Below are 22,929 nucleotides of genomic sequence, written 5' to 3'. Positions count from 1 at the left end.
TATAGCATATCTAAGACTTCCAACTCATTTATCCAAGTCCTAAAATAGACATCAGCTGGAAAGGACATATGGTCATTATTGAGACACTCTCTATCTGATGTAATCTTTAATGTCACATTGCCACATACCCTGAGCCATCTTTTCCTCCATTGCCAATTGTTTCAATCTTGAGTATATCCTAGCTAACACTTTAAATAAAATTTAACAATGGCTACTTCATCTTGATACAATTCTTTACCTTGCCAAAAGACAAAACATAAATTTTTACATTTTTTAATCTTTTTTTTAAGCAACCTGAATGGTTGGACAATTTCCAATTTAGAGTTATATCAAATACCAACCCCCACCCTCCACTATCACCAAATTACAACCACTTTGAAGAAGATGGGGTACTAATTGTTTAGAATGGTTTTGCTGGAGTTGTGGGGTGTTTGATTTTGCTTTTGTTACTTTCCTTTCCACTGAACAGGTTTCTCCATAAAAAATTATAAAGTTGACAATGCTATAAAATGTGATTTTGAATTTTCAATATAATATCAAAAGTCTGTAACACAAATTCTACAAATTCTAGGATTACTATTATCAATTAACAGTCTCTCCAATAATTTTATTTATTTACTTATTTTTATTTATTTTTGAGATGGAGTCTCAACTCTGTCGCCCAGGCTGGAGTGCAGTGGTGCAATCTTGGCTCACTGCAACCTCCACCTCCCAGGTTCAAGCAATTCTCCTGCCTCAGCCTCGTGAATAGAGTAGCTGGGACTACAGGTGTGCACCACCACACCCAGCTAATTTTTGTATTTTTAGTAGAGACGGGGTTTCGCCGCATTGGCTAGGCTGATCTGGAACTCCTAACCTACCATCCGCGCCTCAGTCTCTCAAAGTGTTGGGATTACAGGCGTGAGCCACCTCGCCCAGCCATCTCCAGTAATTTTATAAAATAAATAAGAAAGTACCATTTCACTCAGTCGTCTAATCAGTGCTTCCTTACCATAAGCAGAGCCTATTATGCCACCAATCTGCTACAGTCAGAAGCTGTTAATTCTCATCAACCTCACCTGTCCCTGTTGCTAAATGAGCCTATCTCATTTCTTGGGCCTTAATTCTCTTTATCTTAACCTAGGGTACAGACTGGGAAGCTTTCCACAAGTTGTAACAATTTGATAGAATTTCTTCCTGGTAATTAAGATGTACAAATGGTTAGAACATTAATGTCATGATTGTTTTAAAATAGTAAACTCAAAATACCTGATAATAACTACCTACATTTACACAAAACTTACAAGTGTGTGGAAACACTGATTGCCATTACCGAGTATCACATGAAATAACACTTTATTTTTTTCACAATTTAGTAGTTAGCATGCATTTTTAAAGTACTTATCTAATTATTTGAGAACCACTATTTTAAGACATTTTATTTTTATGCTGTATATTTTATAATTCTTAAGAGACAGATATTTCAAGGAAATGAATTTTATTAACAGAATGAGAACATAATGAAATATCTAAATTAGAAAGTATAAGACCGATGGACAGATGAGTAGATAAATATAAAACCTACAACCTACTTATAGTTAAGTGATTTGCCATACCTCAGAAATCCAGCAGAGGGGTTAAGAGCCAGGCTTAACAGACAGAAAAGCCAAGTTTAGTCAGAGAAGATTTAACTCACACCTTAGCAGATTATTAGATAGATTATCTTAAGCAGGTTTTTAAACCTCTCTGAGCCTTGGTTTACTCATAAATTGACAAAAGGCCTAGATCAATGCTTGGAATGTATTAACAGCTAATATGTAAATAGCACTTTGTGTATACCAGGCATTGTTCTAATTCATGTATTAACCTATTTAACCCTTAAAATGACCCTGGGAGGTATTATCCCCATTTTATAGATGAAGAACTGAGGCATGGAGGATAAATAACTTTTCGAAGATCAGAGCCAGGATTCAACTGGAGTAGCCTCTAGCTCAGAATCCTTGTGCTTTAACCAGTATACAATACTGCCTGTGTACAGTAGGTGATCATATATATGGAAGCCAAAAAAAAAAAAAAAAAAAATCACTTCAAAATACTAGGTTGATTCTTTCCAATAAAACCAAATCTACAGTGGGCCAAACATTTCAGTTTCGAATTCATAAAATTCTTTTATATTCTATGTTCAATTCCAACATATGAAAAAATTAAACAGAGAATCAGAATGAAAGGGATGATGTTTAGTCATTGTGATAGCTTAAAATGAGAGTGGCATTTGCCAGTAAAGCAGAAATAAGAACTCAAGTGCAGAAAGCTGCAACCATAAAAGGACCTGTCCTACCAAGGCACACTCAGTAACCACTAAATCCCACTCTACTTTTCGGTTCTCCAAATGTCACAGTAGATATTATTTGCCTGGATTATAAACACTGACTGTAACTTCAAAGCTCAACAGGAGAGCCTTCAGCTAGATCCCTCCACCTACCTCTTGAAGAATTTTCTCGATCTCCATCTCACTCTCAGCAAGTGAGACTTGCTGATACGCCTAGATGCCCCCTTCCCAAACAATCAGATCATAGTCCTCTCCAAAACGTGTAACATTCACCTAAGTAAGAAGTTCTTCTTGGGTCACCTGTTCTAGGGACCACTATCCTAACCACAACTTCCTGAGACAGCAGTGGGTTGTATTTACTGCACTCTGCACCTCTGAATCCCATCCCAGAGTCCTACTACAATCTAACCCTTCATGATCCAGGTTGGAGAAAGAATCATTACTGAATCAAGAGACTTGGAATCTAGCCAACACTGCCACTCATTACCTCTCTGATCTAAGATAAATTCTAGAACCCCTGTATGTATCTGTTCCTTCACTGGTAAAATAAGGAAGTTGAACTGGAAAATCCCTAAGATCTAGTCCAACTTTAATAATCTTGGACTCTAAACCAATCACAGCCAGATGAGAAAACTCAAGTAACTCCTGCTGATACCTACTCCTTTTCTAGCCCCCACCATCCCCTCTTCTATCCTGCCAGGGCCTTGGGAACAGCCCCTCCTCAAAGGAGCCAGGATGTGTTGTCCTGACCCAGCGTGTTTATGCTGGATGCTGATGTTCTGGGGAGCCTCCTCCTGTTTACAGGAACACTGTTCCTTTCTAGACAGACCCCCAGTAACTCAGCCTGGTGATAAGTAGACAAATACACACACACATACACACACACACACACACACACACACACACACACATACTTAAACTGTTGGGGGACCTGCCTACTAGAGGGTTCATGGCTCATGGCATGGTGTGTCACACCTCTTAGGACAATGTGGCCTGGGTGCCAGCAATAAAGCTTCTGAAGGAGACCCTTCTTCCAGGACTTGATTGAGACAGCTGGACACAGAGTGTGAAGCTTTCCATTGATGGCAGCTCAGGGGCTGAGACACAGCTCTCCTCTCTTTCTCTTTCATGGTTTTCCTCCCTGGACTAGTGCCTGCCACGTGAGTCCACAGTCCTCTACCCTCCTCAGAGGAGGAGAATGAGCATGGCTCCCACTTCACTTTTCCCTCTTAAATCAGAAAATCACCACTTTATCATAATATCTTACATCACATTTCCAACTTATATAATAACTGACTTTGTTATTACACATGTTTTAAAACACCAGGGTTGGATTACAAATGTTCACTCTACTTTTCTGCATTTCAGAAATGAAAATAGGGGGTTTTCCCTCTAGTCTCAATTCTCACCAACATGTGAGAGCTAAGTCAAAATGCCTTAAGGTTATGTCACATCCCAACTTCCCCTTATTATTAAGTCAGAACAAACATTATCTAAGATATCTCATCTTGCTGCTCTCCCAGGCTTCTTACCACCCACTCCAGCCTGCATCTGCATCAGCATTTCCTTTTCATGTTTTGTAATCCTCACTGGCTTTGCTTACTGAGCACCAAGTCTACCTCATGGCCTATCCCAAAATGTGAGAATATTCCATTGAAAAAAAGGATTCTCTGGATGCAGAAGGTTCCTAGAGAGTATTCCCAGCTCCTCCCATTACTGGGCTCTACTCCCAAGACCTCAAAATTTAAGTCAGCTAAGACAGATGAGCATCTAGCACTAACCAGATAAAAGAACTACCCTGTGAAATGAGGAGGGAATCCAGCTGCTCAACTCAATATCATGACCCAGACCAATGCTCCAGATTCTCCATGGCACTAACCAAACTAGTTACTAGCTGAACCAAGGCAATGGTTCTGAGAAATCGTCAACTACCTTCACAGATAACAATCATCCTCATTGGGCACAAAAGCATAATTATGACCAAAGGCATGAGTAAAACATAATAAAAGACCTGCTTAACCAAACTCCAAACTTTCAGGTAAGGGCTCTTTCTGGATACGCAACACCTGTTTGCTGTTATGCTTTAAAAGGATAGTGGCAATGGTGGCAGGATCCCTGGTTCTCAGTGGCTGCAAAGCACAGATCTCTTACACGGTTGTAGGGTGACTCCCTTCTTACAGGGGCTTCAAGTGAACTAAAATCAAGTAATCACAGCTGGAAAAAGGAGGTAAATAAGTTTTATAAGACGTGCTGTTTGGTCTCCTAATCACTGATGTTTTAATTCTACCAGAAGATGACAATAAAAAAGGACATTGGGTTTGCGTGTTTAAGGTTAACCAATAAAAAAAAATATAGCAATTAATCTTGATGTATAATTAGGAGTTATGAGAAACAGTACTAAAGTTACTAAAATGCCTGATAAAAATAAGAAATATTAAGATTTTCTTCCTACAAATACGAATCCAACAATAAATATGCTTATTCATTTTACATCCTGACAGTGATGGTCATTTTATATACATCTGAATCAAAGCTTTAGTGTAATGATCAGAATCAAACTATAGGTTTGTACAACAAACAGGGAGGTACCCAAGTCAGACATATCCCTCTGTAGCAAAGCTTCTTTAGGCAAACCACAGACTTTCCTGTGTGGTTTTGGTCTGTTCACATGATTGGCAAAAGGAACCACTGGAAAATAAGCAAAGAAAGTCATAAAAAATAGTCATGAATGGACTAGTGTGGGTTGTCCCAGAGGCAAAAACAAAACAAAACAAAAAACAGTGGAGAAATTCTTTAAGGAATTTCTTAGCTGTAGTATACAGCTGCAGTTCTAGGTAAGCAAAGAAGATCACAAATTTCCATGGTACTCCAAAACAAATCATTCTCAATGTTTTCTAGCAGGAGCTGGCAAATTCTTTTTATAAAGGGCCAAATAGTAAACAGTTTAGATTTTGTGGTACCATCTGGTCTCTGTCACAACTACTCTACTGTTTTAGTGCAAAAATAGCCATAAACAATAAACAAATTAGTGTAGCCATATTCCAATAAAACTTTATTTATAAACTTTGAAATTAAATTCCTTCTAATGTTCACATATCATGACAAATTCTTTTGAAAATTTTTCAGCGATTTAAAATGCTTAAAAAAAATGTTAGCTTATAAGTCTCACAGAAACAGGCAGCCCATGGGCTACAGTTTGCCAACCCTGTTCAACAATATTTACTGCGGTTGATTTGACCTTTCCCTGCAAGAGCTCTATTTTTCAATTAGGTCTCTGCCATTGACAAGACTCAAGAAGAAAACGGAATTCATCAACAACTGCCTGACTGCATCAGGGTCAGAAATTCAAGAAAAGTTTCATCCCAATTCCTTTCATTTCTGATGATACTATGAACAATACCTCATTCCCTATCACATTAGAACTGGTGATAAATGCTCAATTTCTGAGAAATCGTCAACTACTTTCCCAGATAAGGAAAACCACATACCTCCAATTCACATACATCTCTAGTCCTTGAAGATTTATAAAAATGGAAATCGTGGGCTAAGATTTCCAAGTCTCTTCAATTATATTATAAGCCAGGAAAACTTTCTATAATACACACTCATAGTGTAGAACACAAGTAATAACTAGTTTGTATGAGAAAATCTGACCCTGTTCACCAACAATTGCTGAAAGGGAATTCTTGAGAAACAAGAAATAGACTGCAATCCTAACTGCACAGTTAATTAATTTGGTTAGACATTTTACAACAGTATCGCTTCATTTATGAAATGAAGAAGTTAAAATTATTTCTGTGTTTTTTTTCTAGCTCTAAAATACAATAATTCTCTAATGAGCTACGCTGATCATGATACCTACCTCATTAAGGGTTTCGGCATATTTCTATTAAAGTGCACACGGATGACTTTTTTTGTCATTAGCCTTCAGGTAAGAAGCAGGTAATTTCCACTCTGCTCTTTTGTCTCTGGTTTTTTGAAAGGCTATTGAAAATATATTTATAATCAAGACAACTGCTACATTCTTACAATTTTGACACAGATTCTTACAGTTTTAACACAGATACAGGTGATTCTAAGAGAAAATGTAGTGAAGTGTATTACTCAGAAAATGTTTCTAGAGACAGACATTTGTGCCTGTGCAACCACAGACTTCAAATTCACAGAGACAGAAAGTAGAATGGCGACTGCCAGAGGCAGGAGGAAGAAGAAAATGGGGAGTTGTTTAATGGGTACAGAACTTCAGTTTCATAAAATGAAAAGAATTCTGAAGATTGGTTGCATGTCAATGTGAGCACGAGCTCCTAAGAAGACAGTCAGCCTGTCCTGTTAAGCTTTGAAGACAGGCATTGACTTCTCTCCAGCTATGAAAGGCCTAGACGGCATCTTCCTCCAATATAACACTGTTTCATCTACACTGATAATCTGTTGTTAAGTGTAGCCACCTTCATCAAGTATCTCAGCTAGACCTTCTTGATAATTTGCTGCAGCTTCTACATTAACACTTGTACTTTACCTTGCACTTTTATGGTATGCAGATGGCTTCTTTCATTAAACCAAATAAACCAACCTCTGCTAGCTTCAAAGTGTTCCTCTGCAGCTTCCTCACCTCTCTCAGTCTTCACAGAACTGAAGAAATTAAAGAGAGTTAGGTCTTTGCTCTAAATTAGGCTTCAGCTTAAGGGAATGTTATGGCTGGTTTGACTTTCTATCAGACCACTCTAACTTTCTCCATATAAGCAATAAAGCTGTTTCATTCTGTTATCATTTGTGTGTTCATTGGAGTAGCACTTTACATTTCCTTCAAGAATTTTCCCCTCGCATTCATATCTTGGCTAACTGGCACAAGAGGCCTAGCTTCTGGCTTATGTCAGCTTTCAACATGCCTTCGTCATTAAGCTTAATCATTTCTAGCTTTTGATTTAAAGTGAGAGGCATATGACTCTTCCTTTCATTTGAACACTTACAAGTCACTATAGGGTTATTAATTGGCCTAATTTCAATATTGTGTCTCAGGGAACAGGAAGGCCGAAAGAGAGGGAGAGAAACCAGAGAAGGGTAGGTCAATGGAGCAGCCAGAACACACACACTTATCAATTACGTTCTCCGTCTTATATGGATGTGGTTTGTGGCACCCCAAAATAACTATAATAGTAATATCAAAGATCACTGATCACAGCTCACCATAACAGATATAATAATAAAAAGGTTTGAAATATTGCAAGAATTACCAAAATGTGAGTCAGAGACATGAAGTGAACATGTGCCATTGGAAAAATGGCGCAACAGATGCTCAATGCAGGGTTGCCACAAACCTTTAATTTATAAGGAGTGCAGTATCTGCAAGGCAGAATAAAGCAAGGTGCACCAAAACAAGGTATGCCTCTATATGGCTAGGGTCAGAATAACTGACTAAAATAATTATAAAAGTTTGGTAAGAATTAGGTATATTTCTGTTCTTACATTTGTTGAAAAAATTAACTTTAAATGGCAATTATGCAAAACTTATACAAATTTTAATTGTGAATAAAAGACATAAAATATAAAGAAAGAATAAACATTGTGCTGTTAAATCTAATGCCTAGCAATGCTTGTTGAGTTAACAACTGAACTAGCTTGAGTAGAAAGCAACTGCTGAAGTCTAAGAAAGGATACAAACCATTCAGAATAGGCAGTCATGTTACACTGCGACTGCCTGGTGATAGCATTCTGAAAACACAAGGATGGTAAGAAGGAAAGAGTGAACTGTTGAAACTTTAAAGATGGAAGTAAGAGGATGACAGATTCATAACAACTGCTCTCTTTTGAAAGCTTTACTATTTCCAATAAGATATGGACACTTCTTTCAAAAGGCACACTGACTCTACTATAAATCAACCATGAAAAGGTATCAGGTGGAAAAGTAATGGAATTAAAGCAAAATCCACTTTGGAGCCTTCTTTAGGCAACTCTCTGCCTCAGTTTTCACAGACATGAGCTATGAGTTGCTATGAGGTTCATGTGAGATACTGGTGAAAGCACCCTGTCAATGGTAAAGTGTCAGGAGCAAGCAGTATGTATTACTATTAATTTAATTACTATTGTTGACTCTTAAATAAAATGTCTCTGAAACATTTCTTTTTATGATCTGCGTATTTATTTATGTCTAACAAACAAAATGCATTAGCTTTTTGAATGTTAAAATGCCTAATTAGAGATAAAAAATAAATACCTCCTATAACTTGGCCACTCTTTTATATGGTACTCTAGCTTCTGAATTCAATTTAGACTTTTTCCCAGGACATTCTTTTAAGCAGAAACACGCCCTGCATACTTTTCATGAGCAGAATTTATTTTTAAGCTTATGTCTGGGAATTCAGCATACTACATCTTCAAACAGTGCTCCATGGTAGTCATTGTTTCCACAGTCCATCAGCACTTGAGCAGGAAGTGTGACAGGCGAAGAAGAAACTGAATCTCTTGGGGTCTATTAGTAACATCCTTTAGCATTTCATTAAAACCTGACACACATAACTATTTGTAAAAATTGGAAATATTTTTACATTAGTAATAACCAATATGAAGGCAGAGAGGAAAACAGGGGACATTTGTGGCTTACCATCACAGGAGATGGCTGTAAGTGAAGTGGACTGCAACTGGGGCTAGCCTTAGGAACAACAGCCTTTAGATTTTCCTGCTCTGAACAATGTTAATATTAGATTTTAAACTTACATAATGTGACTTGTTAACATCAAATATTTGTTCCCATAAGTCACAAGAAGTGATAAATAAAATTAAGAAAAAATTTTAAGTTATTTTTGTCCGTACTATAAAATATTGACAAATACATTCCACTTCTGTAAAATTAGATTTGACAGACCTGTCTTGGCATTTCATTGGGAATGTAAAAGATTCTAGGAATGTGTATATGTTTCTTTAAAAAAAAAAAAAAAAAGTAGTGCATTGAGAACAGATGATATCATAAGGAACAAAATGCAGAGGCCAGTGGGCTTCTAGGCATTATGCAGTAGCAATATATTTAAACATAGCCATATTTTTAAAATAGCCAAGAAAACGAAAACATAAAACATGATAAGTTCCCACACTATTTACCTAAAGTACTCCTAATTCCAGTTGAATCAAATCTTCTTCATACAAACACAGATTCAAGCATCATAAATGTTTTGTTCTATCCAAAATATTCCATGGAAGATAAGTTACCTTTGTCTTCATTTCTGTAACCTATAATTTTAGAAATTAGGTACTCTTTTAAAATTATTCTAAAGCATTTATCTCTAAAGTGTTACAAGAGAAAAATGAGAGTTCATGGTCATTTTATTTTTATTTTTATTTTATTTATTTATTTATTTGGAGACAGGGTGTTGCTCTGTCATCCAGGCTGGAGTACAGTGGCATGATCTAGGCTCACTGCAACCTCTGCCTCCCACGTTCAAGCAATTCTCCTGTCTCAGCCTCCCAAGCAGCTGCGTCTACAGGCGTCTGCCACCACACCTGACTAATTTTTGTATTTTCAGTAGAGACGGGATTTCGCCATGTTAACCAGGCTGGTCTCGAACTCCTGACCACAGATGATCCACCCACCTCATTTCTTTTCAACATATACAGCATATTTCTGAATTGTTACGAGATTAAACAAGCTGAACATTTCATGGTTTCTCTCCAGAGACTTGCCCATGATGAAATGGTACAATTCTGAGCCAAGTGGGTAACACGAAAGCAAGGTCAAAGAACTCTGTAGCTATCAGCTTACATCTCTGATTATCAATGTTCAAGAAATCATTTTCGGAACATGGGGTTTCTTCTCCATAATTTAACAATTTTACTGTTATATATCCAAAAGACAATCATTTTCCATCTGGATCAAGTCAACATATTTTTCTGTCAAAAATATGTTATCCATACTAACTGGCATTCATCCATATCAATGTAAAAAAAACTTTCCAAAAAAGAAGAAACTTAAATAGGATTTTTAATGGGATACCATAAAATTTATTCTTTTCAATTTAAAAGGTAGACAATAGACAACGGCAGTCTCATTCTCATTTTGAGAAATTCTGAACTCAGAGTTGTAGAGACAATGAAAAACGAAGGACAGAACTCTGAAGAGACTGTAGTCACTCGGCAAAGACACCCTCCATGTGACATGAATCAAATCAGCAACAATTGCAGCCTTCAGACAACTCATTCAAAAGTTGTCCTTTGAACAACTCAAAACCCCTTACTATGAAACATTTTCTTAAAAGCCCTTCAGCACACCATAGGGAAAAGATACACATTCGTCAGCTATGGTGGCTCACACTCTAATGCCAGCACTTTGGGAGGCTGAGGCAGGAGGATCACTTGAGCCCAGGAGGTCAAGACCAGCCTGGGCAATATGGCGAAAGGCCCATCTCTCCCAAAGATATACAACAATTAGCCAGGCATGGCCAGGCGCGGTGGCTCACGCTTGTAATCCCAGCACTTTGGGAGGCCAAGGGAGGTGGATCATCTGAAGTCAGGAGTTCAAGACCAGTCTGTTCAACATGGTGAAACCCCATCTTTACTAAAACTACAAAAATTAGCCAGGTGTGGTGGTGCCCACCTGTAGTCCCAGCTACTCAGGAGGCTGAGACAGGAGAATTGCTTGAACCCAGGAGGCAGAGGTTGCAGCGTGCGAAGATCGTGCCACTGCACTCCGGCCTGGGTGACAAAGTGAGACTATGTCTCAAAAAAAAAAAAAAAAATTAGCCAGGTGTGGTGGCGCACACTTAATAGTCTTAGCTACTTGGGAGGCTGAGGTGGAAAGATCACCTGGGCCTGGGTGGGGCTCATGACACTGCACTCTAGCCTGGGCGACAGAGTAAAACCTTGCCTCAAAAAAAAAAAAAAAAATACATTCTAAAAAACTAATTCAGGCCTGGCGTGGTGGCTCATGCCTGCAATCCCAGCACTTTGGGAGACCGAGGCGGATGGATCACCTGAGGTTAGGAGTTGGAGACCATCCTGGCCAACATGGTGAAACCCTGCCTCTACTAAAAATGCAAAAATTTAGCCGGGTATGGTGGTGGGTGCCTGTAATCCCAGCTACTCAGTAGGCTGAAGCAGGAGAATTGCTTGAACCTGGGAGGCAGAGTTTGCAGTGAGCAGAGATTGGCCCTTGCACTCCAGCCTGGGCAACAGGAATGAAAGTCCATCTCAAGAAAAGAAAAAAAAAAATCAGTAGATGCATTTAATTTTATGTTGTTTTAATCATATAAAATCATAAGCAGATTTTGTTATTATTAATTTGCATAATTTCTTCAATGGTTCATAATGAAGAGATTCTGCCTTTAACACACAAACACATATACACATACACACTCTCAACTGCAATCCTTAGGAGGTTACCAGAAATTCTGTATACCTGATCAATTTGAAACAGATTGCATTGAAAATATATCATGCTATTAACTGAAGATAATTAATGAAGCTTGTAAACACAGTAAATGCTGTGTAAAAACAATAATATTGTATTAGAACCTTGAAATTCGAAAATAATAGGTCTTAGTTCATCTCCAGCTAAAATTACTTAGACAAACTTTAGTGTTTAAGAGTGTATATTCATAAGGCTGGGTATGGTGTTGCGTTCTCATAGTCCCCACTACTCAAGAGGCTGAGGTAGGAGGATCACTTAAGCCTAGGAGATCAAGACCAACCTGGACAGTACAAAGAGACCTGTCTCTAAAAAACATATAAAATAAATAAATAAAGCATTTTATTTTATTTATTGTTTTGGAGACAGAGTCTCACTCTGTCACCCAGGCTGGAATGTAGTGGTGTGACCTCAGCTCACTGCAACCTCCGCCTCCCAGGTTCAAGAAATTCTCCTGCCTCAGCCTCTCGAGTAGCTGGGATTACAGGCACGCATCACCACACCCAGCTAAATTTTTTTGTATTTTTAGTAGAGACCATGTTGGCCAGGATAGTCTTGATCCCTTGACCTCGTGATCCATCTGCCTCGGACTCCCAAAGTGCTGGGATTACAGGCGTGAGCCACCATGCCTGGCCAATAAAACATTTTAATAAGAAAGTACATTCATAAAACGTAACGTCTTGTCCATGTACTTTCCCATGTACTTTTATTATACTTTTATTATATTTTGTCTTTAGACAAAATAGACATCAGATTATATTTGTTGAACAACATAAGGATCCTGCTATTATTATGGTACTGGAGGGAAGAATAAGAAAAATCGGCCACTTTTTTTTTTAAATATACCTCCTGTCCTGATATTAATGCAATTATCAATCTATCACCCATAATTACAAAAAAAAGGATAAGAGCACTAAACTGTATCAAAAGTGTTCTCTGGTTACAATGACAACTATATAAGATATACCTTCTTCCAAGGTTGGCCAAGGAATAACCTCAAAGGTTTGTAGGCTCTGTTGACAGTCTGCAGTGATTGCTTCTGAAAGTATCACTGCCTGATCCTGCAATTTTATCATCTTACTAACTACTAGTCCTTTCTGCAACTCACACAGACATAAACTCCCGTTTTCCAGCTCATTTATCAAGTGAAAAGGTTCCTTCCCATGAAAATGGACACCTGAGCTCCAGGGACTGTAACAGAAAACAGCAGGAAAACCTCTCAACTGTACTTAGTATTGGTAGTTTTCTTTTCTATGTTCTTTCAGGCAAAAGGTAGACTTTAAATTTGGAAATATATTATACAAATACATACATTCTTCTACATAATACTACAAGTAGTTTAATTTGTCTTTTAAAGTGGAGACAGGCGAATACTACTTAGGTGAGGTTTCAGTTGACGATGATTAGACCTCCTGCTTTCTTCCCTTCATTTGCAGCACAGCAGTTTTTAAATCATCCACATGGATTTTTGTGCACATGAGATAAGGTGCCAGTTTCACTGCTGCTGCTCAAAACAAATGTCAATAGCTTCTTCAGTGTTATCCAACAGCAACATTAAAATGTTCTACTAATTGGTGCTGAAAAGGCATCTTAGATTCACAATGCCATAGACTGCAATATAGAAAAACATCCAGAAGCTGCAGAGAATGTCTACCAGATGTCTGGGTTTTTTAGAGAAGAAATAATTCTTTGAGTTCTGGAATTTTTAAATTTTAACATAACTCTTACCATCAAAAAGATCCAATAATACTTCTCAATGAGGGTGCTATTGGTATTTTGGGCAGGATAATATTACAGTCAATATCCCCGGCCTCCCAGGTATTATGGCCAGTAGCACTAACAAGTCATGGTGACAACACAAAGCCCATACCCACATTTCCACATGGCAGTACTGCCTCCCAACCTTCAAATGTATTTCCCTGAGATCTTAAGTCACACAAAGCTCTGAAAAGCTTCTCCTAATAATGCAATTACTTTTATAGACTACAGAAGTAACTGGAGATGCAAATAAAGATGATGTGGGATATAGGCCTAACCTCTAAAAAGGTTCTTGAACAAGCTGCTTCAACGTCTCAAAATCACTTTGCTTTTGGTCACTTGTTTCTCCCCTTGTAAAGGTATTAAAGTTATCTCAAAGCCTGTGCTATTCAATATGGTAGCCACTACCTATAAAGGGCTATTTAAATTTAAATTAATTAAAATTAAAAATTCACTTCCCCAGTCACACTAGCCACATGAGCTCAACAGACACTGTATTACAGGACATTTCCATTATTGTAGAAAGTTCTATTGGACAACGCTGCTCTAAAAGCTTCCTAAGCATATGACCTGCCACCACCTCATTGCCATCTTGAGGGTAGTTTGCAGCAAAGATAGAATTCTTCAGTGGCAGTAACAGAAAGTACTTACACAGTCCACAGTTCATGTCCAGACTCTTTTTGACATTTGGCTTTGAAAGAAAATTCTAGGCACAAGCAAAATTAAAAACAGAAATGTCAATCTTGGAAATAGTTATTTAGTATCTACAGGATGGATCAGTTCTCTTACAGTATCTTCTAAACAAAGTGTCCTAAAAGATAATGTTGATAAGTGAAATGATGCTAAGAACATATCTATCCTTTCTTTCTCTTCTAGATATCACCTTCTAAAATGCTCTGCATGGCCTTTGGGGGCCACAGAGGTATGATGTCTATTTGCTCCTCTCAAATTCAGAGCTGTTCCATTTTCTCTTCTGTTACTGGACACTTTTCCTCATAGGGTTTGTTATTTGCACCCTTACTAAACCTTGGAATTGTGCCCAAGAAGGGGCCCTGAAGGCTGAACTCCAAGTATCTAAGATGCTTAGAATATAAGTTCCTGAAAAAATATTTAATAAAGCTGTAAAAGTATTTCTCTACCTCTCTACTATTTGAAACTCTAAGATGATGGTAGTAATTCTAATTCTGTTATAATTCCTTGTATGCCAGATTTCTCCAATTTCGTGTACCTAAGCTTATTAGGAGGCCTACTATTGAAAAAAAGAAAGAAGGGAGGATATTTCAATCTAAAGCAATTTGGAAGGCAGTATAGCACGAGCATGTCTGAGTTCCATCCACATTCCACCACAAGTTGACATGCTCTAAGACCTTAGGCCAGTTGCATGGTAAGCCAAGATTCTCAACTGAAAAATGAACTGATAAAAGATTATCAGGCAAAATGTCTAGCACATAGTAGGGACACAAAGTATTTTGCTAATGTTACTTTTGCCCTTGCTGTTCCTTTTGCCTGAAACATTCTTCCTCTGATAGTTCAGAAAGATAGCTTGTTCTCATTCTTTAAGTCTCAGTTACCTCCTTAGAGAGGCCTTTCCTGACCACCTATGTTCAATATATGCCCGTTATTCTCTATCACATCTCCCTGTTTAGTTTCTTCCCACTATTTACTCATGATGTATAAGGAATTTACATATTCGCTTAGTTCTCCGTTATCAGTTTTTCTCACCAGAACATAAGTTCCATGAAGAAAATATGTCCTGGAAGAAAAGCAAAGTCTCTGGCACATAGTAAATGCTCAATAAATAGTTGGCATATAAATGAATGACTCAGTTTCTGGATTAAACAAAGTTAACTGTTTCCTTACTACAGGACTCCTCATTCTTTTCCAAGCAAATCTGCCTTATGACCCTTCTAGAGGGTCATAGGGTATGGAATATTTCTCCTACCAGCTATCAAATCATTTTCTTATAGAAGACCTTCATGTCTCCAGAACTAATATTTTATGGACACAAATTTGAAAAACACCAGCTATATATGTCAATTCAGTTGTATACTAGAAAGTGTAAATAGTATGCAAATGTCATCTAGGCACTTTTATCACCTTCTTTGGCAAAAGGGAGTTATTCATTTGCACCATGAGAAAACGCTAAAATATTTAAATCAAACCAGGTAACTTTCTAGTCTCTGCAGATTAATAAAGAAGAATGCACCTATTCAGAAAATGACAACTAACGGACTGGAAGAGGGAACGTAACAGATTTCTATACTGCCTGGTTAAGAAGAGACTGTAGCCACCTAAGCAAGCCTGATATGATGAAGCAGCACTAAGAAGTTCATATCATGTATCAGCAGATCAGCTTCTATAAGAATTGGCAGAGGTATTAGTTCAATTTCCTAGACAGTATTTCCCAGAGTGCATTCCCACACATTTGGATATGACAAGTGTTAAACATAAAGAACTGGGAATTGGCCGGGCGCGGTGGCTCAAGCCTGTAATCCCAGCACTTTGGGAGGCCAAGGCGGGTGGATCACAAGGTCAGAAGATCGAGACCATCCTGGCTAACACAGCAAAACTCTATCTCTACTAAAAATACAAAAAATGAGCCAAGCATTGTGGCATGTGCCTGCAGTCCCAGCTACTCTGGAGGCTGAGGCAGGAGAATCACTTGAACCCAGGAGGTGGAGGTTGCAGTGAGCCGAGACTGTGCCACTGAAATCCAGGCTGGGCAACAGAGCAACACTTCGTCTCAAAAGAAAAAACAAAACTGGGAATCTGCAGAGTTAACACCAGAAACCAAAAAGTGGAAGACACATCAGTATGTTACGGAGGTAAGAAGGGGTAGGAACTCTAGTCTAATCCTATAAAGTCACTAGGAAATCCAAGATGGCCATATAGCAGAGATCAAAAGTTGGCAGCCCACAGGTCATATCTAGCTCAAACGTGTGTCTTTTCAGCCCAAACACAATTTTTAAAATTTTAATTAGTTGCTAACATTTGTAAATTGGGAAACTTCACATAAAAATTGACATTTTCAACTTTCCTTGAAAAGTTAGAAGATGTGACCCACATTCCCTCACAGAAACAACTGACTGGAACAAATAACTCACACCTACTGTAGGCATCTGAGTTTGCAACTCCTGGACATACTCAAAGTTATGATCCATATCAGGAGCTGAATAGCAGGAAAGAGGAAGGGGAAAGCACAGTCAAACTAAAAGAAACCAGACATTACAGTCTGCAGCATCATTCAACCCATTCTCTAAAACAGCTTCCTTGTTACTCAGGACTGCTTCCCATGGGCTCCCAATAAGTGCCAGCCCTGGCCATTTATGGCTTTTATGTTACCTCTAGCCCATCATATCACCTCACCAGGAAGGGTTTATTCTCCTCACTTGGCATTTCACACTGGTGATGAGTGTAATAATAATGCCTTTCATTGGTGGTAGTCTGTTTTAAAAAGCTTTCAGGTAAACTTAGATATGTATATATGTACATTACCACAAAACCACCCTAGGATGGGGATGGTTACTATTCCTCATTTGTCAAAGGGCAAAGGCACAGAGATTATTTTGTCTCTTACGAATAACCGCAAAGACAAGTCTAATATCCAGATCTCTTGGGTTGGTGATTCTTTCCTCTCTTCCAACTATTTATTAGATTTGGTTATGTGTATTACTTAGGTCATAGCAGAAAGCAGATACCATACTCCGAAGATTTTGAGGAGAATTTAATAAAGATGTAGAAAGGGTACAGGCTTTGGTGGAGGAGCACAGCCAGAGAAGTCACTCTCCTTAAGTCTCCCAATCTCCTACTAGGCTTCCTCCAGTGGGCTAAACCCAACCAGAAAACAGAGGTATGCAAGACATCTGACTGCAAAAGTCCATCCTGATTACCTCCCAGGATAGAAGGAGATGGTAAAAAAGAGTGAAAAGTAAGTATGAAAGAGTAAACAGAACAGGATTGGTACATCATGTAATCCCTAGTCATTTATTTTAAATTACACATATTCCCAGCATCAATTTCCCAACAGAAAAAACCACTGTTAGCACTTCATGTTCCACAACTAAATATTTACTTCTCTTTTTTATTATGGTCTCTAAGAGAGAACTCCTCCAATGTCAAAGTATCCCTCTAATGGTTAACGAATGCATTTTTAATAGTCTTGAGTATAAAAATATCACTAAAGATTTTCTTTTAATCTAAAAATATTTTGTCCATTGGTTTATCGCTGTTTGGAGGTAAATATACCCTCCCAGACACGTCTAGTAGATTCTATCATAAAAATCAGGCTTTCTTTCACCAAAGAGTTATAGTTGTTTCCTTAGTCAATGATTCTGTTATTTATTGTGCATAAAAATGTTAAACATTATATATTTTTGCAAATAATTAATTATGCCTTTAAGTGTCCTTGATACTTTTGGAAAGATGTCTTTGAATCTCAGACAGTTAAGTATTTTTTATTAATCAACCCCAAATCATCCTCCACTCTATTTGCTTCAATAGAAAATTTTAGAATCTTGAAGACATTATACTAAGTGAAATAAGTTAGTCGTGAAAGGATAAATATTACATGATTCCTCTTAAATTAGGCTCCTACTGTAGCCAAATTCACAGAGACAGAAAGTAGAATGGTGATCACCAAGGGTTAGCAGGAAGGTGGAATGAGGAGTTTACAGAGCTTCATTAGGTGAAGGTGAAAAAGTTCTAGAGATGAACAGTGGTGATGACTGCATAACAATGTGAATGTACTTAATGCCACAGAACTGTATACTTTTAAAATAGTCAAAATGGTAAATGTCACTATATATATTTTAGCATAATTTAAAAAAGAAAATTAAGAAATTAGGCATCTACCTCTCATTATCTACTTTACACTAAGGCAAAAAATTATTTTAGTATTTCTGCTACCTGCTTTTCTATCTGAAAATACCTCATACAATACAATCAAAGTACACTACTGATTCCTTAGCCACATCTCTGTCTTCAATGTATTTAGAACCCCTCTTATTGCTGGTTTTGAAGTTTCTACATGGTGAGTCTCAATTTCATCCCTGATCTTTCTAAATAAACTCTGTTTCCCCTAGCTCTGGTATCTACTCTGAGAATAAAAGCTGATGTGATCCCTCAGAAATGGTCTTTAGATTATTATGCTATTGGTCCATGCCAAACACTAAAGTTTCCAAGATGATTAAGTCAAGATTTCTGTTCTCAAGGAGAACAGAGAATGCAAATATGGCTTGATATGGTTTGGCTCTGTGTCCCCACCCAAATCTCATCTTGAACTGTACTCCTATAATTCCCACGTGTTGTGGGAGGGAGCCGGTGGGAGGTAAATGGAATCATGGGGGCCATTTCCCCCATACTGTTCTCATGGTAGTGAACAAGTCTCATGAGATACGATGGTTCTATCAGGGGTTTCCATTTTTGCATCTTCCTCATTTTCTCTTTCTGCTGCCATGTAAGGAGTGCCTTTTCCTTCCCGCCATGATTCTGAGGCCTCCCCAGCCATGTGGAATTGTAAGTCCAATTAAACCTCTTTTTCTTCCCAGTCTCAGGTTATATCTTTATCAGCAGTGTGAAAACAAACTAACACAGTAAATTGTTACCAGTAGAGTGGAGTGTTGCTGAAAAGATATCTGAAATTGTGGAAGCAACTTCGGAACTGGGTAACAGGCAGAGGCTGAAACAGTCTGGAAGGTTCAGAAAAAGACAGGAAAATGTGGGAAAGTTTGGAACTTCCTAGAGACTTGTTGAACGGCTTTGCCCAAAATGCTGAGAGCAATATGGACAATAAAGTCCAGACTGAGGTCGTCTGGATGGAAATGAGGAACTTGGGAACTAGAGCAAAGGCTACTTTTATTATGTTTTACCAAAGAGACTGGTGGCACTTTGCCCCTGCCTGAGAGATCTGTGGAACTTTGAACTTGAGGGAGATGATTTAGGGTATCTAGCAGAAGAAATTTCTAAGCAGCAAAGCATTCAAGGGTGACTTGGGTGCTGTTAAAAGCATTGTTTTAAAAGGGAAGCAGAGCATAAAACTTCAGAAAATTTGCAACCTGACAATGCAATAGAAAATCCCATTTTCTGAGGAGAAATTCAAGCCAACTGCAGACATTTGCATAAGTAACAAGGAGCCGAATGTTAATCTCCAAGACAATGGGGAAAATGTCTCCAGGACATGTGAGAGACCTTTGTGGCAGCCTCTCTCATCACAGACCTGGAGGTCTGGGAGGAAAAAATGGTTTCATGGGCAGGGCCCCATGCTGTGTGCAGTCTAGGGACTTGGTGCCCTGCATCACAGCTGTTCCAGCCGTGGCTGAAAGGGGCCAACAAAAATCTCAGGCCATGGTTTCAGAGGATGCAAGCCCAAGCCTTGGAAGCTTCCACGTGGTGTTGAGCCTGTGGGTGCACAGAAGTCAAGATCTGGGGTTTGGGAAACTCCACCTAGATTTCAGAAGATGTATGGAGATGCCTGGATGCCCAGGCAGAAGTTCACTGCAGGTGCAGGGCTCTCATGGAGAACTTCTGCTAGGGCAGTGCAGAAGGGAAATGTAGGGTCAGAGCCCTAACATAGAGTCCCTACTGGTGCACTGCCTAGTGGAGCTGTGAAAAGAGGGCCACTGTTCTCCAGACCCCAGAATAGTAGATCCACCTACAGCTTGCATCATGCGCCTGGAAAAGCCACAGACACTCAACGCCAGCCCATGAAAGCAGCAGGAGAGAGGCAGTACCCTGCAAACAAAGCCATGGAGGGAGAGCTGCCCAAGGCCATGGGAACCACCCTCTTGCATCAGCGTGACCTGGATGTGAGACCTGGAGTCAAAGGAGATCATTTTCAAGCTTTAAAGTTTGACTGCCCCGCTAAATTTCAGACTTGCCTGGGCCCTGTAACCCCTGTGTTTTGGCCAATTTCTCCCACTGGAATGGCTGTACTTACCCAATACCCATACTAGGAAGTAACTCGCTTGCTTTTGACTTTACACATTCATAGGCAGAAGGGACTTACCTTGTCTCAGATGTGACTTTGGACTGTGGACTTTTGGGTTAACGCTGAAATGAGTTAAGACTTTGGGGGACTGTTGGGAAGGCATGATTGGTTTTGAAATGTGAGGACATGAAATTTGGAAGGACCAGAGGTGAAATGATATGGTTTGGCTCTGTGTCCCCACCCAAATCTCATCTTGAACTGTACTCCCATAATTCCTATGTGTTGTGGGAGGGAGCCGGTGGGTGGTAATTTGAATCATGGGGGCCATTTCCCCCATACTGTTCTCACGGTAGTGAACAAGTCTAACGAGATACAATGGTTCTATTAGGGGTTTCCATTTTTGCATCTTCCTCATTTTCTCTTGCCGCCACCACGTAAGAAGTGCCCCATGATTCTGAGGCCTCCCCTGCCATGAGGAACTATAAGTCCAATTAAACCTCTTTTTCTTCCAAGTCTTGGGTATATCTTTATCAGCAGCATGAAAACGGACTAGTACATGGCTGGATAACATTTCCACCTCCCCAAATTCAAGCAGAGAGCCGTACTTAATGCCTCAAAGGAGGCGTATGTCAGCGTGGATAAAGTAGTAGCCTAGGAACCTTTCAGGCTTTTTCAAAACAAAATACTAACTATTCATAATAGGTCCAACTGGCAACCAACCAAATATACATAAAAAGTATAATAGATAAATAAAATGTGAACATACAATGGAGAACTATGCAAACCAATGCAACAAGAACCAACAAACCTTTGAGGAGGGGTTTAGGTCAGGGTTAGTGATAGGAAGGGGCATATGGAAGGCCTCTCAGTACTGGTAATGCTCTGTTTCTTGATAATTTTAAAGTCTACTTCTTAAATTTTCCATTCTCATTTTGGGGAGAGAAAGACATTAGTAAAGTATATACTGTGTCAGATGATGGTAAGTGCAACTAAAAAAATAATAAAAATAATAAAGCAAGAAAAGGGAACAGTCAGTGCCGGGGTATATAGATGAGTATGGAAGGGGATTTACAATTTTAAAGGGTCATGGAAGTCTGAACTTAGAAGGTGACATTTAATTAGAAACCTGAAAAGAGTGTGGGTATGCAGCTTTCTAAAGGAAAGTACACAGAATAGATAGTTCAACCTATGCTTGTGTACTGCAATTTATATCACAAAGCGAAAGTAATCCACCTATCTTCTACCTTTTATTTTTTTTCAGTGGAATTATAACAACCTAGACCATTCCAACATTTTTTAAAATGTTGTTTCCCCTCTGTGCATACAACAGAACAAAACAAAATAACACTAACCCCTTAGAGGAAGGGGACTGATTCCTAGGCACAAGCAGAGCTAGTCTGCTGAGCAAAAGTAAAAAGAATGAGTTTACCCAAAATAGAAAAAAATGGTCCGAACAGGATAAAGAGGAAAGGTGAAAGAGAAATTACTCATGTTTACTCATTCACTTACTCACTCACTCTACAGAGAAATCAAAGGTTCATCACCGGCTGGGCATGGTGGCTCACGCCTATAATCCCAGCACTTTGGGAGGCCGAGGCGGGTAGATCACGAGGTCAGGAGATCGAGACCATCCTGGGTAACATGGTGAAACCCCGCCTCTACTAAAAATACAAAAAATTAGCCGGGTGTGGTGGTGGGCGTCTGTAGTCCCAGTTACTCGGGAGGCTGAGGCAGGAGAATCACTTGAATCCAGGAGGCGGAAGTTGCAGTGAGCCGAGATCGTGCCACTGCACTCCAGCCTGAGCAACAGAGCGAGACTCCATCTCAAAAACAAACAAACAACAACAAAAATGGTTAATCACCAATCTATGCCACATAACACACACACACACACACACACACACACACACACACACACACATACATATGGTTTTCTGTCAATCAAGGATCACCAGACAAAAGGAAAAAAAAAATTTTTTCTTGGAGAAAGGGTATCACTCTGTCACCTAGGCTAGAGTGCACTGGCACAGTCAAACTTCACTGTAACCTTGAACTCCTGGGTTCAAATGATCCTCCCACCTCAGCCTCCTGAGCAGCTAGGACTACAGGTACATGTCACCATGCCCAGCTAATTTAAAAAAAAAATTTTTTTTTTTAGAGATGGGGGTCTCACTATGTTGCCCAGGTTGGTCTCAAACTCCTGACCTCAAGCGATCCTCCTACCTCAGCCTCCCAAAGTGCTGAGATTACAGCCTCATTTGAGGAAAATTTCTAACAAAATACTGACAAAAACAACCAACAAAACACTTAAAAAAAAAAAAAAAAGCTCAGCGAGACAAGATGTTACATCTTTGGAATAAGAACAGATGCTGTTTAAAAGAGAACAGGTAACAGAATTGCACACTACAATGGATGAATTTCTTGGTATATAAGTGATACCTCAACAAAGATTGAGAGGTTATTACCTAAATCTCCAGGATGCAGCCTAGTGAAAATGCTGAGCTCCACAGCTATGCAGGGCCCCAGAGCTGCACTGTCCAAAAGGAT

General features: G+C 39.0%; 1 protein-coding gene across 5 annotated transcripts in view; it reads right to left on the bottom strand.

The window, feature by feature from the left end:
* Positions 1-22,929, bottom strand: part of ST7 (suppression of tumorigenicity 7) — a 282,529-nt gene that overhangs the window by 223,488 nt on the left and 36,112 nt on the right. The window lies entirely within an intron of this gene.

The sequence above is a fragment of the Rhinopithecus bieti genome, unplaced genomic scaffold, assembly GCF_001698545.2.
Source record: "Rhinopithecus bieti isolate Rb0 unplaced genomic scaffold, ASM169854v2 scaffold_3858, whole genome shotgun sequence".
NCBI lineage: Eukaryota > Metazoa > Chordata > Mammalia > Primates > Cercopithecidae > Rhinopithecus > Rhinopithecus bieti.
The sequence above is the reverse complement of the archived record's forward strand: the minus strand, read 5'-3'. Positions and strand labels throughout refer to the sequence as shown.